Here is a 13069-nt window from a genome sequence, read left to right on the forward strand (position 1 = left end):
GAAGGAGAGGGAGAGAAACACAGTCAAGATGACATATGTGTCTTTTACATGGCTGTGGCATTCTGGGAAATTAATTCCAAATTCCTGGAACACAATCTGTGTAAAAGATCAGAACGGAAATGAATGACTCATTCCTGTTCCGAAATTTTACCTGCAGCACCCCCTCGACATTATTGTTGAATGCCTGCAGTCTAAACTCAACTGCAGGTGGATTGCAACAATGGAATAGGACTATGTCAACACTGTGATGCTGTACTTGGCATGTATGATATGTGTCAGAGTCGACGTCGACCCATGTCTGCCTACGTAAGGTACTTAGTCTAAACACACGGCAATATCCCTATGCAAGTTGTTCTGTGTGAGAGGCTCCTCTGGAAGGTAAGTGTGAAAATTGACTATGGAAGAATAAAATAATTTATATGTAAAAAATATATCAATTCAGTGAGAATAATGAGGAAGAAATACAAGCAGAGTGATTAAAAACCATAGGAAATAGAAAAAAAATATAAGGAGGGAACAGATAGGTAAGAGGAAAAAAAATCTTCAAGAATAAAGAGCGAAAATAATTGAGAAAATCGCAACTGAATTTAAGTAAAGCCAAGTGTTAAAGAGAACATGAAATTCATAACGAGACAGAGTGAGAGTGCTCGATAGACATTCAGCGTAATAAATCTGTCAGTGGACATTCAGTGTTTGCATGAATAAGCTATGTTTCCTAGTTAATAAAGATGCCAACTTTCAGTTGTTTTATTATTTCAAACAGCTTTGGAGTTTACTGAGTGCATAATGAAACACATCAAAAATTGATGATATGATTTTTGAGGAGCTCTTTTGGACATTGATGTGATTAATTGTAGAATTATCTCCTTGGGACATCTCTCTGGAATATCAGTGTGGCTGTTTCTTTCCTTCTGTCACTGTTTGGAGAGAAGAGGTACACAGAAGTCAGGCAGCTAGTTGATAACTTGCTGTTGTCTTTTTTTGATATTTGGTTACCTGAAAATTTGGCTGCAAAATCAATTCTCCAAATTCATAATGTGATCTCATTCCAAGATGGGAACTTTAATTATTTTGCCCAAAACTGAGAGTTCTAAATTCTCTTGTAATTGTGAAGACAGCTGATTTAAAGCAAGCTGATTGTAGGGAAGTTACCCCTGAGATTCATTATATTCACTACCATTATCACCTTTAGCAGGCTGGCTTCCCAAATGACCCATATTAACTCTGTTAATTAGAGGCAGTGACTTGAGTGGACAATGCTGGCCTTGCACCATTCATGGTTGATCTAATTTTCCTCTACATTCATGCTCTCTCCTCACAACCCCTGATTTCTTTATTGATTAAAACAATTATCAATCAACTTTTAATATATTCAATAATTTCATCCTCCACAGCTTTCTGGAACAATGAATTCCAAAACTCTCGATTCTTCCTCGTTGCAATCTAAAATAGTTGCCCCTTTGCTCTGAGGCTATGTTCTCTGATCCTAGACTCATCAATGATGGGAATCATCCTCTCAGAATTTACATTATTCAGCCCCATAGGAATCATTCTTTCAATAAGAATAGATTCAATCTGTTCAAAGTACATGTAACAGCACAGCATGGTAAAGGCCTTATTGGCATCAATCATGATGCCAATTAAATTAATTTGTTTGCCTGTACATGGACTACATTCTTCCATTCCCTGCCTGTTCATGCACCTGTCTAAATACTTCTTAAGCATTGTGACAGTACCTGCTTTCACCACCTCCCCTAGCAGGGGATTTCACTTGTCTTACAAACATTTATTGAGTTTTTTAGGATGTGATGAAGATGATTGATGAGGATCGGGCAATGGATGTTGTTGACATGGACTTTACTAAAGTATTTGACAGTTCTTCATGATGGGCTGTTCCAGAGGATGAATATATAAAATCCACAGAGACTTGGTGGATTGGATTCAAAATTGGCTTGGCCATAGAAGACAGAATCTAGTGGTGGGGGATTATTATTTTCACTGGAAGTGTATAACCAACAGTGTTCTGTAATTATGAGTGCTGTGTGTGTGTGTGTGTGTGTGTGTGTGTGTGTGTGTGTGTGTGTGTGTGTGTGTGTGTGTGTGTGTGTGTGTGTGTGTGTGTGTGTGTGCGTGGGGGGGGGTGGGGGGGGGATAGGATTTAGGTGAAAATGTAGGAAACCTGATAAGTATGTTTGCAATAGACATAAAAATTGGCAGAGTTGTGGAGAGTGAGGAAGGTTGATAAAGGATTCAGTAGGATATAGTAGCAGATGGAGTGAGGTGTGAGGTGTTGCTTTTTGAGTTATCAAATGCAAGACCAACATGCGCAGTTAATGGCAGGATCTTGGGAGATCTGATGCATATTGGAATTTTGAGGTTCAAGTCCATAGCTCCTTGAGTTTCTAGGTGATGTGGTGAAGTAAAGTGGGTGGGGTAGTCTTGCTCATTTACAGCTTTAGTGCTTTCATCAGTTTATATGCAAATTTCCAAAAGATTGCATTTATCTGGTAGAACATCTCTCACACACCAATCTTCTCCATCATTTTGCTTGCTCAGGTTGATACAGTGATTTGATTTTGGATCCATCCAACTCAATCTCCAAAGCCAGGAACAATCCAGGACCAATACTGGTCACTTTCACCTCTTCAGTATGGAAGCTCCACCCTTCTTCCAACCTCTCCAATACATTTCCTGCACTTAAAACTCCATCTGTGATGGTGTGTGACTTGAAGGAAACAGCAAATGCTCATCTCTGCTGAATTATCTTTCTCAAGGGAGGTTGTGGGTTTGGAGTGTTTGTTGGCCAAGCAACCTTCCTGATATCACAAGATCTAGAACTAGAAGCAGACCTCTGATCCCCCATTCTAATCATGTGCTGATCCATCCTTCCACTCAGCTCCACTCCCTGGCTTTCTCCCTGTAACCCTTGATGCACTGACTGATCAAATACCTGTCAATCTCTTCCTTAAATTCACCCAACAACCTCGTTTTCACCGCTGTTTGGGGAAATCAATTCCACAGGCTCACGACCCTCTAACTAAAGAAATTTTTCCGCATTTGTTTTAAGAATTCTTTCCTGAAGTTGTGCCCTCTTGTCCTACAATCCCCTACCATAGGAAAGAACCTTGCTACATCTCATCTATCCAGGCCTTTCAGTATTTTAAATATGAGGGCTCCCCTCATCCTTCTGTACTCCAACAATTACAGTTCAACAACTGTCAATCGTTCCTCAAATGCTAATCCTTTCATTCCTGGTATCATTGTACTATGTCAGATTCCACACAATTATTGGTGTTATTTAAAACTGTTAGTGTCACACCCACTTCAAAGGGCAGGAAAATAAAATTCATGTTCACTCTTAGCATGCAGCTGACACTATTTTTCTGTCAGCACTGATGTAATGGAGCTAAATCTCATGCTCCAGGCAGCTTCCAGGAAATGAGGATCATGGAACAGGAAAAAAAATTTAGAAAAGGGGAAATAAACAGCCCTCTTCTACTGGCTCTTCATCAAAGGGCACTGACATACAGGAGCAATAAAGATGGGACTTTGTGTTCAGGACCAAGAAACAAACCTGTGACCCATGAGTCATGTTTATCTGCATTTTACAAAAGGGATAATGTGCCATAGTATCACAGTATTCTTTGAAATTGCCTGCTATCTATTTGCCTATCTCATTTTGGCCAACACTATCCTAAGTGTAGCAGGGTTAAGTGTAGCAATGCTATTACATTGCCAACTACCTGGGTTCAAATCTGGCGCTGTCTGTAAGGAATTTGTACATTTTCCCTTTGTCTGTGTGGGTTTCCTCCATGTGCTGTGGGGTTTCCTCCCACCCTTCAAAACATATGGGAGGTTGTGGGTTAATTGGGTGTAAATGGGTGGGATGGGGTCATCGGCCAAAAGTGCCTAATACCAAGATGTATGTCTAAATTTAAGTTTCGCCCTGTTGCTTCACACACCAAATTTCTCAGTCTCAAACTGAATGCTAGATTCTGTCATGCTTTGATCATTACTTCTGGGATTCAATCTGCCTGAAGTTTAAAGTGGTGCATGATAAATGCATCCCCTTCCCCATTATTTATTGTTTACTTATCATTTCTACAGTGTGGCTACTGTTACACTTCTACTATTGTCCTTTACTTTTTTTCAACCTCCCCCAAATGGATTTGACATCCTCTAAGCCCGGGTGGTTTCTCACAACTCCCTAAAGAAAATAATCCAAGTATGTCTGACCTTAGAGCTAATACTCTCTAATCCTGGTGAACCTCTTCTGCACCCTCTCCAAAGCCTCCACATCCCTCTTGTAATACTGCAATCACAACTGCACACAATATTTGCAATATGGCCAAACCAAAGCTTTATTCATTAGAACAGAAATTAGTCAAAACATAATTTCCTTTCCTAAATCCCCATTAATTTTGATCTATCTATTTTTTTTTCAATCTGTTCTGTTATTACATGTTGTAGATTAAAGAGATTCCCTCCTATTGATATTAGACATGCTGTTTAGGCAATTGGTGAGCCAACTGAACTGTTAGTACTTTCTGCAGTAATTTCGTTGATAACAAAAGAACTAGAACTGAAATCAATGTTGCTTTTCAAAGTCTTCAAGGTCTTAGTTTTTATTTAAATTAGCCCCAGCTCTCAGTTCTGAGGGTAACCATGGACTTGGTTTCGTGTACTTAATATAATTTGAAGGAGGATGAAACCAGAGACCCATAATTTGTACGAACAGGAGGAATAAACATCAGAAAGCAAATATAAAACTGAGCTGGTTGTGGGACTTGTCAGATGAGGGATGGAACAATTTTATGAGGGCTTTTTTTTAGATTTCCCTCCTCTTAACTTGGTTCCTTGCAGTGGACAGTAAGCAGTGAATATTCCCTGGTCTATCCACCGTAATACACCATACCCCGAATGTTCCTTCTCACACTTTTGTAGGCACCTTCTAGCTTTTAACAGTACTCAGAATCCTATTAGAGGGAAGGGAAATCATCTCGTTGGAGCAACAAGGTCATCCATTTACAATGTGCTTTTCAAGTCTCCATGTTGCTCTGCAAACAACAGCATTTTTCTGAATCCTGGCTGCTACTTTAAAGCAGGAAAGGCAGTTGCTAATTTGCTCAATCGCACCAACAGCAAGTCAAGTTTATTGCCATCTGGTTGTACAAGTACAACCCAATAAAACAGCATTCTCTGGTGCTCAGTGCAAAACATGCAGGCACACAACCAGACAATGCAAAGAATACATATGTGCAGGACAAATATTTTATCGATAAAAATAAATAAAGAGTTTTGTATAAAGGAGAGTCTCGGATGGTTAGTGTGAGCAGTTTCTTTGGTCATTCAGTATTCTCACTGCCCGTGGGAAAAGCTGTTCCTCAGCTTGGTGGTGCTGGCTCTATCCAGGCCTTTTCCCTGACAGGAGCAACTGAAAGATGCTGTGTGTAGGGTGGAAGGGGTCCTCAATAATTTTGCATGTCCTCTTCAGACAATGATCCTGGTAGATCATGTCAACAGAGGCGGGGTGGAGGGAGGGGGAGGGGGGAAGGGAAACTCCAGTGATCTTTTCTTGTGATCCTGTGGATTGACCTCTGATCCATTTCTCTGGAGCGCTACGATCCATTTCTCGGCCATATGATTAGTTCAGCCTTCTGGCATTTGTGGAGTCAATGTTGGCCAGGATATTGGGGAGAAATGTGCTGCTCTTTTTGAGTAATGCAATCTTTGCACCTATAGTGGGAAGTGGATAGCATCTAAACCAAATAATAGCACCTTTGATCATTATGTTTTCTCCCAGTCTTGAATATTGACTTGGAATATTATGTTACCCAGGAAATTCAGATTATTGAAACCTGTAATTTCATTCCCTAGGCCAGATGTTCAATTCTTTGCATCTTGTGGGGGTGAGTTAAAAATGGGTGGTATCTTATTGGGGACCTTGGAACAGATATGGTAATACTAAGCTATAACTCAGTGATTGGCCTTCATATCAAATCTTTCAAGATTGCTGTAGGGACTACATCCTTTGCAAATAAAAACATGGCTTTTCTATGACAGCAAAAAACTGGCAAATTGAAATGCAAGCTGTTCCCCTTAGTTTGCAACCTGCCTGCCTGATGAGATAGGTTCACTGAAAGTTCCTATGTCTGAAGCGCTGAATGGAAATCAGAGATGAGGAGAAACATGAAAGGGTAGCTTGTGGCAGGATTATCGCACTGTCAAATACAGTAGAGCGGCTTCCATCTCTGATCAGGGTTTCCTGCTTATTTTGTCAAAGAATATTTGATATGTTGGGTAGCAACTGAGAGAATATCCCATTTACTTAAACCAGCTTTATTCTCAAATGATGTGACTACATTGGACAATCAAGCCCCTTACCCAGTTCAGTTTGAAGATGACAACCAGACTAGGAGATTGACTCAGCCCAAAACCCTCGACTGTACAAGTTCTGATAGAATTAGCTGCAATGGAGAGCATGGAAGGATATGATTGGCCTCACTGCACTGGTGGCCAGACAAGCGGTGTGTGTGTGTGAGTGTGTGTGTGTGTGTGTGTGTGTGTGTGTGTGTGTGTGTGTGTGTGTGTGTGTGTGTGTGTGTGTGTGTGTGTGTGTGTGTGTGTGATATACCCACAGTTAAGAAAGCATGCAAACTCAACATGGACAGTACCTGAGGTCAGGGATGAACTCACTTCTCTGGCACTGTGAGACTGCTACCCTACCAGTGAATGTCATCTCTGAAGCCACCATGCACAGAGTAGACTGCTTTGTCGATACCAGACCTCTGTGCAGAAGTTGAGGTGTATTCTTTGTTTAGTCTCCCTGTGTAGACTCCTTGTACAAAATACATGCTCAGACTCCCTTAGAATTTGTGTCTACTGTATCAAAATGAATTCCCCTAAAGATTGGCTTGTTGCCTCTGTGTAGTTAAACAAATTATGATCTGATGCTCATTTGGTCTTTTTAGGATTGAGTATAATCCCATGTAACAGTGCAAGGACTGAAAGCCAGATGGTGCTCCTCCTCTCGGCTGTATCTGACATTGTCTTGGACGGGGGTTGGGGGTGCGCAGGAGAGGCAAGTCACAGCTGTACAGATCCAGATTGCTCAAATCTGTTTTCTGTGATTTCTCCAAGGAGCTCCAGGAAGAAACAGCTGCATCGAGCTCTTGGCATACTGCAGTTTCCATTAAAGGTCTGCTTCCAACCACACACAGCTTCTCACAGTTTCACCAACCTTTCTTTCACCCTCCTCAAATGAGATGTGAAGGCTCCAATATTACATATGATATATGGACATTAAGTGTAAATGTTGCCTTTAGGTTAGTTGGGCAGCTTTCTCCTTAGGCAGCTCCATCACATAGTTGACAATTGCAACATGTCCTTCACTGGAAAGACAACAGGAGTTCAAGAAGGGGGCTCAGCATCACTTTTTCAAGGGAAATTGAAGACGGGCATTAAAGGCTGATTTTGACAGTGATGCCAAGATCTTGAAAATTAATTAAAAAAAATGTATATAGTGTACGTGATTTGGTATCAACCATCACAATAAATAGGTATTTTTCCCTAAATGGTTCAAATCTAAGTAGATAATGCAATAATGCACATAGAGTATGAGCAGAACTCAAAGAATCTATACAAGAATAATGTTATGTTTAAATTAAATTTCACAGGTCATGCTTGAGATCATAGAGAGAAAACAAGGATGAAATAGATGCTGAATGTTGTATGTGTTCTTGGATGCTTCTTGTTGATCTGGAGACTTTTCCTTAACTGGAAAGAGGAGAGCATTCCACTGCATCTCATGGACACTGTTTAAAGAAGGGAGAAATCTAAATGTGGTAATTCCAGAGAGGCCTCCCTGTCCTCTGCAACAAAGGAAACTGTTGCTAGGATTTTCCTTACTCCCTCTTCCTAGAATCACTGTGCTGACTCCATCCATCATCTCCACTGCATGACAAATATAGGAAGTAGCATGAGTTTCTGGAACTTCACAAAGCCTTCAATCCTATAAAATGAGTAGGATTATGAAGAATCCTTCTCAAATTTGACTCACAGCAGAAATTCACTGGAATTCTACATCTGCTGACCATGCAAGCCATGATCTGAACCAACAGGTACATCATGCATCCAATCCCAATCCAAACTGGAGTTAAGCAAAGTAGGGTTAACAACCTCCTTCGCAATCTTCCATATAGTAAAATGGTATTTCAACAGTAAGCTTCCCATTGGAATGGAAATTCATCATAATCTCCTCTCTGGAATGAGGACAATCCCAATGCCAGTCATTAAATATGCAGTCAATATTTGCTAATGTACCTGTTCAGAGATTGAGCTCCAGGCCACAGTTGACTCATTCCCTAAAGTGAATGTAGGATGGGCCTTATACAAGACAACCTCATTCCATCTCACAATACCACTCATCCCTGGCTATCAAGATCTGAGGCCAGACTGTGAAAAGTGTGGATTTGTTTCCATAGCTCTGAAGCATTTCTCTCGGCATTATAAGTCACCAACCTCTTCAGTAACCCATACCAGCCTGCAACCAACTCCGGTGGAACCCTCAGAAAAACAACTGCCAAGATTCATTGTGCTTCACAGTACGCTGGGTAACCTTGCTATGTGGGGGTGTCATTGTGTTACTACCTGTGAAACATTGTAAGAAGGAGAGGAAGGGAAGGAAAAGGAGAATAAAGAAGGAACTGGTTGCCTGTGGCCACCTACTAAAATGCACTGTAAATAAATCCAACTGTATTCGTCAACATTTCCCATATGAGCCTTCTGTACAGTGTTTGACCATAAAGCCAAAATAAAAGACCACACAAAGTCAGCATTCCAAACAAATGCCAAACATTCTAATCTGCATAGAAATGTCAACTAGTCATCCTTGAACATTCTTTCAGTCCTCTCCTTCTCTGTACTATTGTCTGCCTCTTATTACTTTGCAGTGATACCACAGTTGTGGTAGTGAAGCACGGAAATCTGCAGATGCTTTGATTGTAGTGTTATGATACATCGAAGAAAGGCTCAGGCCTGAAATGTTGGTAATATATCTTTACTTCCTATGGACACTGCAAGACCAACTGAGTTCCTCCAGCATTTACTGTGTGTGTGTGTGTGTGTGTGTGTGTGTGTGTGTGTGTGTGTGTGTGTGTGTGTGTGTGTGTGTGTGTGTGTGTGTGTGTGTGTGTGTGTGTGTGTGTGTGTCTGTGTGTGTGTGTGTGTGTGTGTGTGTGTGTGTGTGTGTGTGTGTGTGTGTGTGTGTTTTTAACCACAGTTGCTGTAGCCTTGGTGGTGAAAAGCTGCTCCCTTGTAAGGAGAAAGCAGGTTGTCTTGCAGGAGGATCTCAAGTTTCCCTTGGCCTGGAAGGCTGGTTCAGGACTACACCTTCTGTCTGAACAGGCAGGCAGGAATGGGGTCCTGAGGAATGTCTGGAAGCCTGGTACCCCATTGAGATATTGCCACTCCCACCAGGCTGTGCCTCAGCAATTCTGCCAGAGGACTGATTGCTAGACTGTTCCATGTACAACAACCTCTTTTGAGCACTGCCTTTTTAAGTCATGTTGGCACCAAGCTCTGTATGTAAGGCTAAGTGTTTGAGGATGCTGCGTATGAAAAGTGATTGCTGATGGATGATTAATTGGGTGTGATGCATTAAGTTTTGAATGAGGTTCATGCTGTAGTTGGTAAGATTTGGCTTTTAAAAATATATCCTTGATCTTGAACTTCACACATTACATTCAGGACCTTGACGCTTGAGTCCAGCATTCACCTTAGTGGCGATGTTCATCCACAGTCTTCTGAGCCTATGTCTGGAGGACCTCCACCACTCCTACATAGCTTCCTCAGGTACAGGTGACTCTGGTACTACCTCACCAAACAACTTTTGGAATTTTAGATATGACGCAGCTTTTACCCCATCCTTCTCTATTCTCTTTGTTACTGATTTACTATATTGCAGAAGGGAGCCATTTGGCCGCTTGGGTCCCTATAGAAATTACATTAATCCCATTCCACACTTATTTCCCTGAAACCCTGCATCTTGTTCTTTTCCACATCCCCGTCAACCTCACTTTGATTATTTTGCCACTTTTCTATGTGAATGAACCTCACAAAGATAAGCGTATACAGAGCCATTGTCATACCCACACTCCTGTTCGGCTCCGAATAATGGGTCCTCTACCGGCACCACCTACGGCTCCTAGAACGCTTCCATCAGTGTTGTCTCCGCTCCGTCCTCAACATCCATTGGAGCACTTTCATCCCTAACGTCGAAGTACTCGAGATGGCAGAGGTCAACAGCATCGAGTCCACGCTGCTGAAGATCCAGCTGCGCTGGATGGGTCACGTCTCCAGAATGGAGGACCATCGCCTTCCCAAGATCGTGTTATATGGCGACTCTCCACTGGCCACCGTGACAGAGGTGCACCAAAGAAAGGTACAAGGACTGCCTAAAGAAATCTCTTGGTGCCTGCCACATTGACCACTGCCAGTGGGCTGATAACGCCTCAAACCGTGCATCTTGGCGCCTCACAGTTTGGCAGGCAGCAACCTCCTTTGAAGAAGACTGCAGAGCCCACCTTACTGACAAAAGGCAAAGGAGGAAAAACCCAACACCCAACCCCAACCAACCAATTTTCCCCTGCAGCCTCTGCAACCGTGTCTGCCTGTCCCGCATCGGACTTGTCAGCCACAAACGAGCCTGCAGCTGACGTGGACTTTTACCCCCTCCATAAATCTTCGTCCACGAAGCCAAGCCAAAGAAAAGAAGATGTGAAGGAGCAGGCTACAGTGGACAATTAACCTACCAGTTCATGATTGAGATGGTGGATGAAACCAGCACTCCTCAGCAAGTCCTACACAGTCAGAGGAAGAACAGGTGAATACTGCACAGCATTGAAGATCCTGGTCAAACTCAGATTTCTGAAGCTGTGAGATGGCAGAGCTAATCACTCTTCCATTGTTCTTTTCCAAAACAAAATTAAATGTGATTGGCCAGCAGAGACTTTTGCTTTTTGAAATCCATTCACCCTTATCTTTGATTACTTAATGTTTATTTTCTGTTTTCATGTGCATCTTATATTTCCCATTGGTAATGATGTTTAACTAGTTTATCATCCCTCAAACTTATGAAATCTCCCTTTTTAAATATAGGCATAATACCTATAGTAACCTTCTACCAACTCCAACTCAGTTTTTCCAACTAATTATTGAAAACGTGCAACATTATTTTTCTTTTTATATATATTTTCTCTCCGATGAAATGGTGCAGCCAAGATAGGTAAACTGGTTGACGGTTTTGAGTTTTGTGTGCCCGATGGAGATGTGGGGGGGGGTGGGTTGGTAGTCATGGTGGGGAGCTGGCTGATGGAGGACCTCAGTTTTCTTCAGGCAAATAGTGCCTTTGGAAGACTACACAAAAGAGTCTGGAAAAACAACCAACTGAAAAACCTCACAAAAATTAGCGCATACAGAGCCGTTGTCATACCCACACTCCTGTTCGGCTCTGAATCATGGGTCCTCTACCGGCATCACCTACGGCTCCTAGAACGCTTCCACCAGCCTTGTCTCCGCTCCATCCTCAACATTAATTGGAGCGACTTCATCACCAACATTGAAGTACTCGAGATGGCAGAGGCTGACAGCATCGAATCCACGCTGCTGAAGATCCAACTGCGCTGGGTAGGTCACATCTCCAGAATGGAGGACCATCACCTTCCCAAGATCATGTTATATGGTGAACTCTCCACTGGCCACCGAGACAGAGGTGCACCAAAGAAGAGGTACAAGGACTGTCTAAAGAAATCTCTTGGTGCCTGCCACATTGACCACTGCCAGTGGGCTGATATCGCCTCAAACCGTGCATCTTGGCGCCTCACAGTTCGGCGGGCAGCAACCTTCTTTGAAGAAGACTGCAGAGCCCACCTCACTGACAAAAGACAAAGGAGGAAAAACCCAACACCCAACCCCAACCAACCAATTTTCCCCTGCAACTGCTGCAACCGTGTCTGCCTGTCCCGCATCGGACTTGTCAGCCACAAACGAGCCTGCAGCTGACGTGGACATTACCCCTCCATAAATCTTCGTCCGCGAAGCCAAGCCAAAGAAAGAAATATTTTCTCTTCTCAAATTTGCACTTTATTTATAACACAGTAGAAGTTGATTCCAGCCATTGAGATCCATGCTGTCCAATTGCCTCCAATTAATCTACAACTCTCTACTTTTGAAAAGGAAGGGTGGGAGGAAATTGGAGTACCAGGGGAAACCCACACAGGTCACAAGGAGAAGGAACAAACTCCTCACAGTCAGTGCCAGATACAAACCCAGGTCACTGGCGCTGTAACAGCATTGTGCTAACCACTACATTAGCCATACCGCCCAAAATCTTTATAAAAAAAATCTATTATAATTAGTACAGTCTGGGGATTTTACTCGCCTTGAATTTAATTTGTATATTTTAGTCCTGGTGCAGGCTCTCAACTCAAATCATCTGCTGCCCCTTTACCTCCACCAATGGAGCCTGATCCATTAAGTTCCTCCAGCAGTTTGTTTTATTTTTGGTCCAGATCACAGCACCTGCTGTCTCTTGTGTCTCCAATATATATCATATTTCTTGCTTTATTGTGAACATAGTTATGTTATTTCTAATCTCACTTTCCAGTGTTGTTTTTATCTAATCATCCTCACCGGTGAAGCAAAATACATTTTTAATATTCCTGTCAATTCCTGTCTGTGATGGCATCCTATCTATTCTCTAATGCTGCATTACTAACTCAAACTTGCCTTCATTTATCTGCATTCAACATTTTACCATTGTGTTTTTTGCTCCTTGGTAATTTAATTGTTGCTTTCCTAATTGATTTTGACTTCTTTTCTAGGAGGTTGATTTCTCCTGTTTGCTCTTCCCTGCTGGCTATGCATTTAGCACTTGCACATTTTCTAACACTCAGTTTTTTCCCTTGTATTTTTAATCATCCACTGTGGCTTATTAGAGTTAATTATGCCCAAGTTTTAAGTGGAATATATATTTTCATAGACTCTGTTCAAACACCAGAAAAATCATTCC

The 13069-nt window shown here is 42.0% G+C and overlaps 1 long non-coding RNA gene across 3 annotated transcripts in view; it reads right to left on the bottom strand.

The window, feature by feature from the left end:
- Positions 1-740: 740 nt before the first annotated feature.
- LOC138741122 (uncharacterized) overlaps positions 741-13069 on the bottom strand; it is a 79840-nt gene continuing 67511 nt past the window's right edge. For 2 of the 3 annotated variants that reach the window (XR_011343339.1, XR_011343340.1), the window contains one exon: positions 741-917. This is a non-coding gene — a long non-coding RNA (uncharacterized lncRNA). The remainder of the gene's footprint in view (positions 918-13069) is intronic. The other variant, XR_011343338.1, reaches the window with a different exon arrangement.

Source organism: Narcine bancroftii, chromosome 8, assembly GCF_036971445.1.
Source record: "Narcine bancroftii isolate sNarBan1 chromosome 8, sNarBan1.hap1, whole genome shotgun sequence".
Classification (NCBI taxonomy): domain Eukaryota; kingdom Metazoa; phylum Chordata; class Chondrichthyes; order Torpediniformes; family Narcinidae; genus Narcine; species Narcine bancroftii.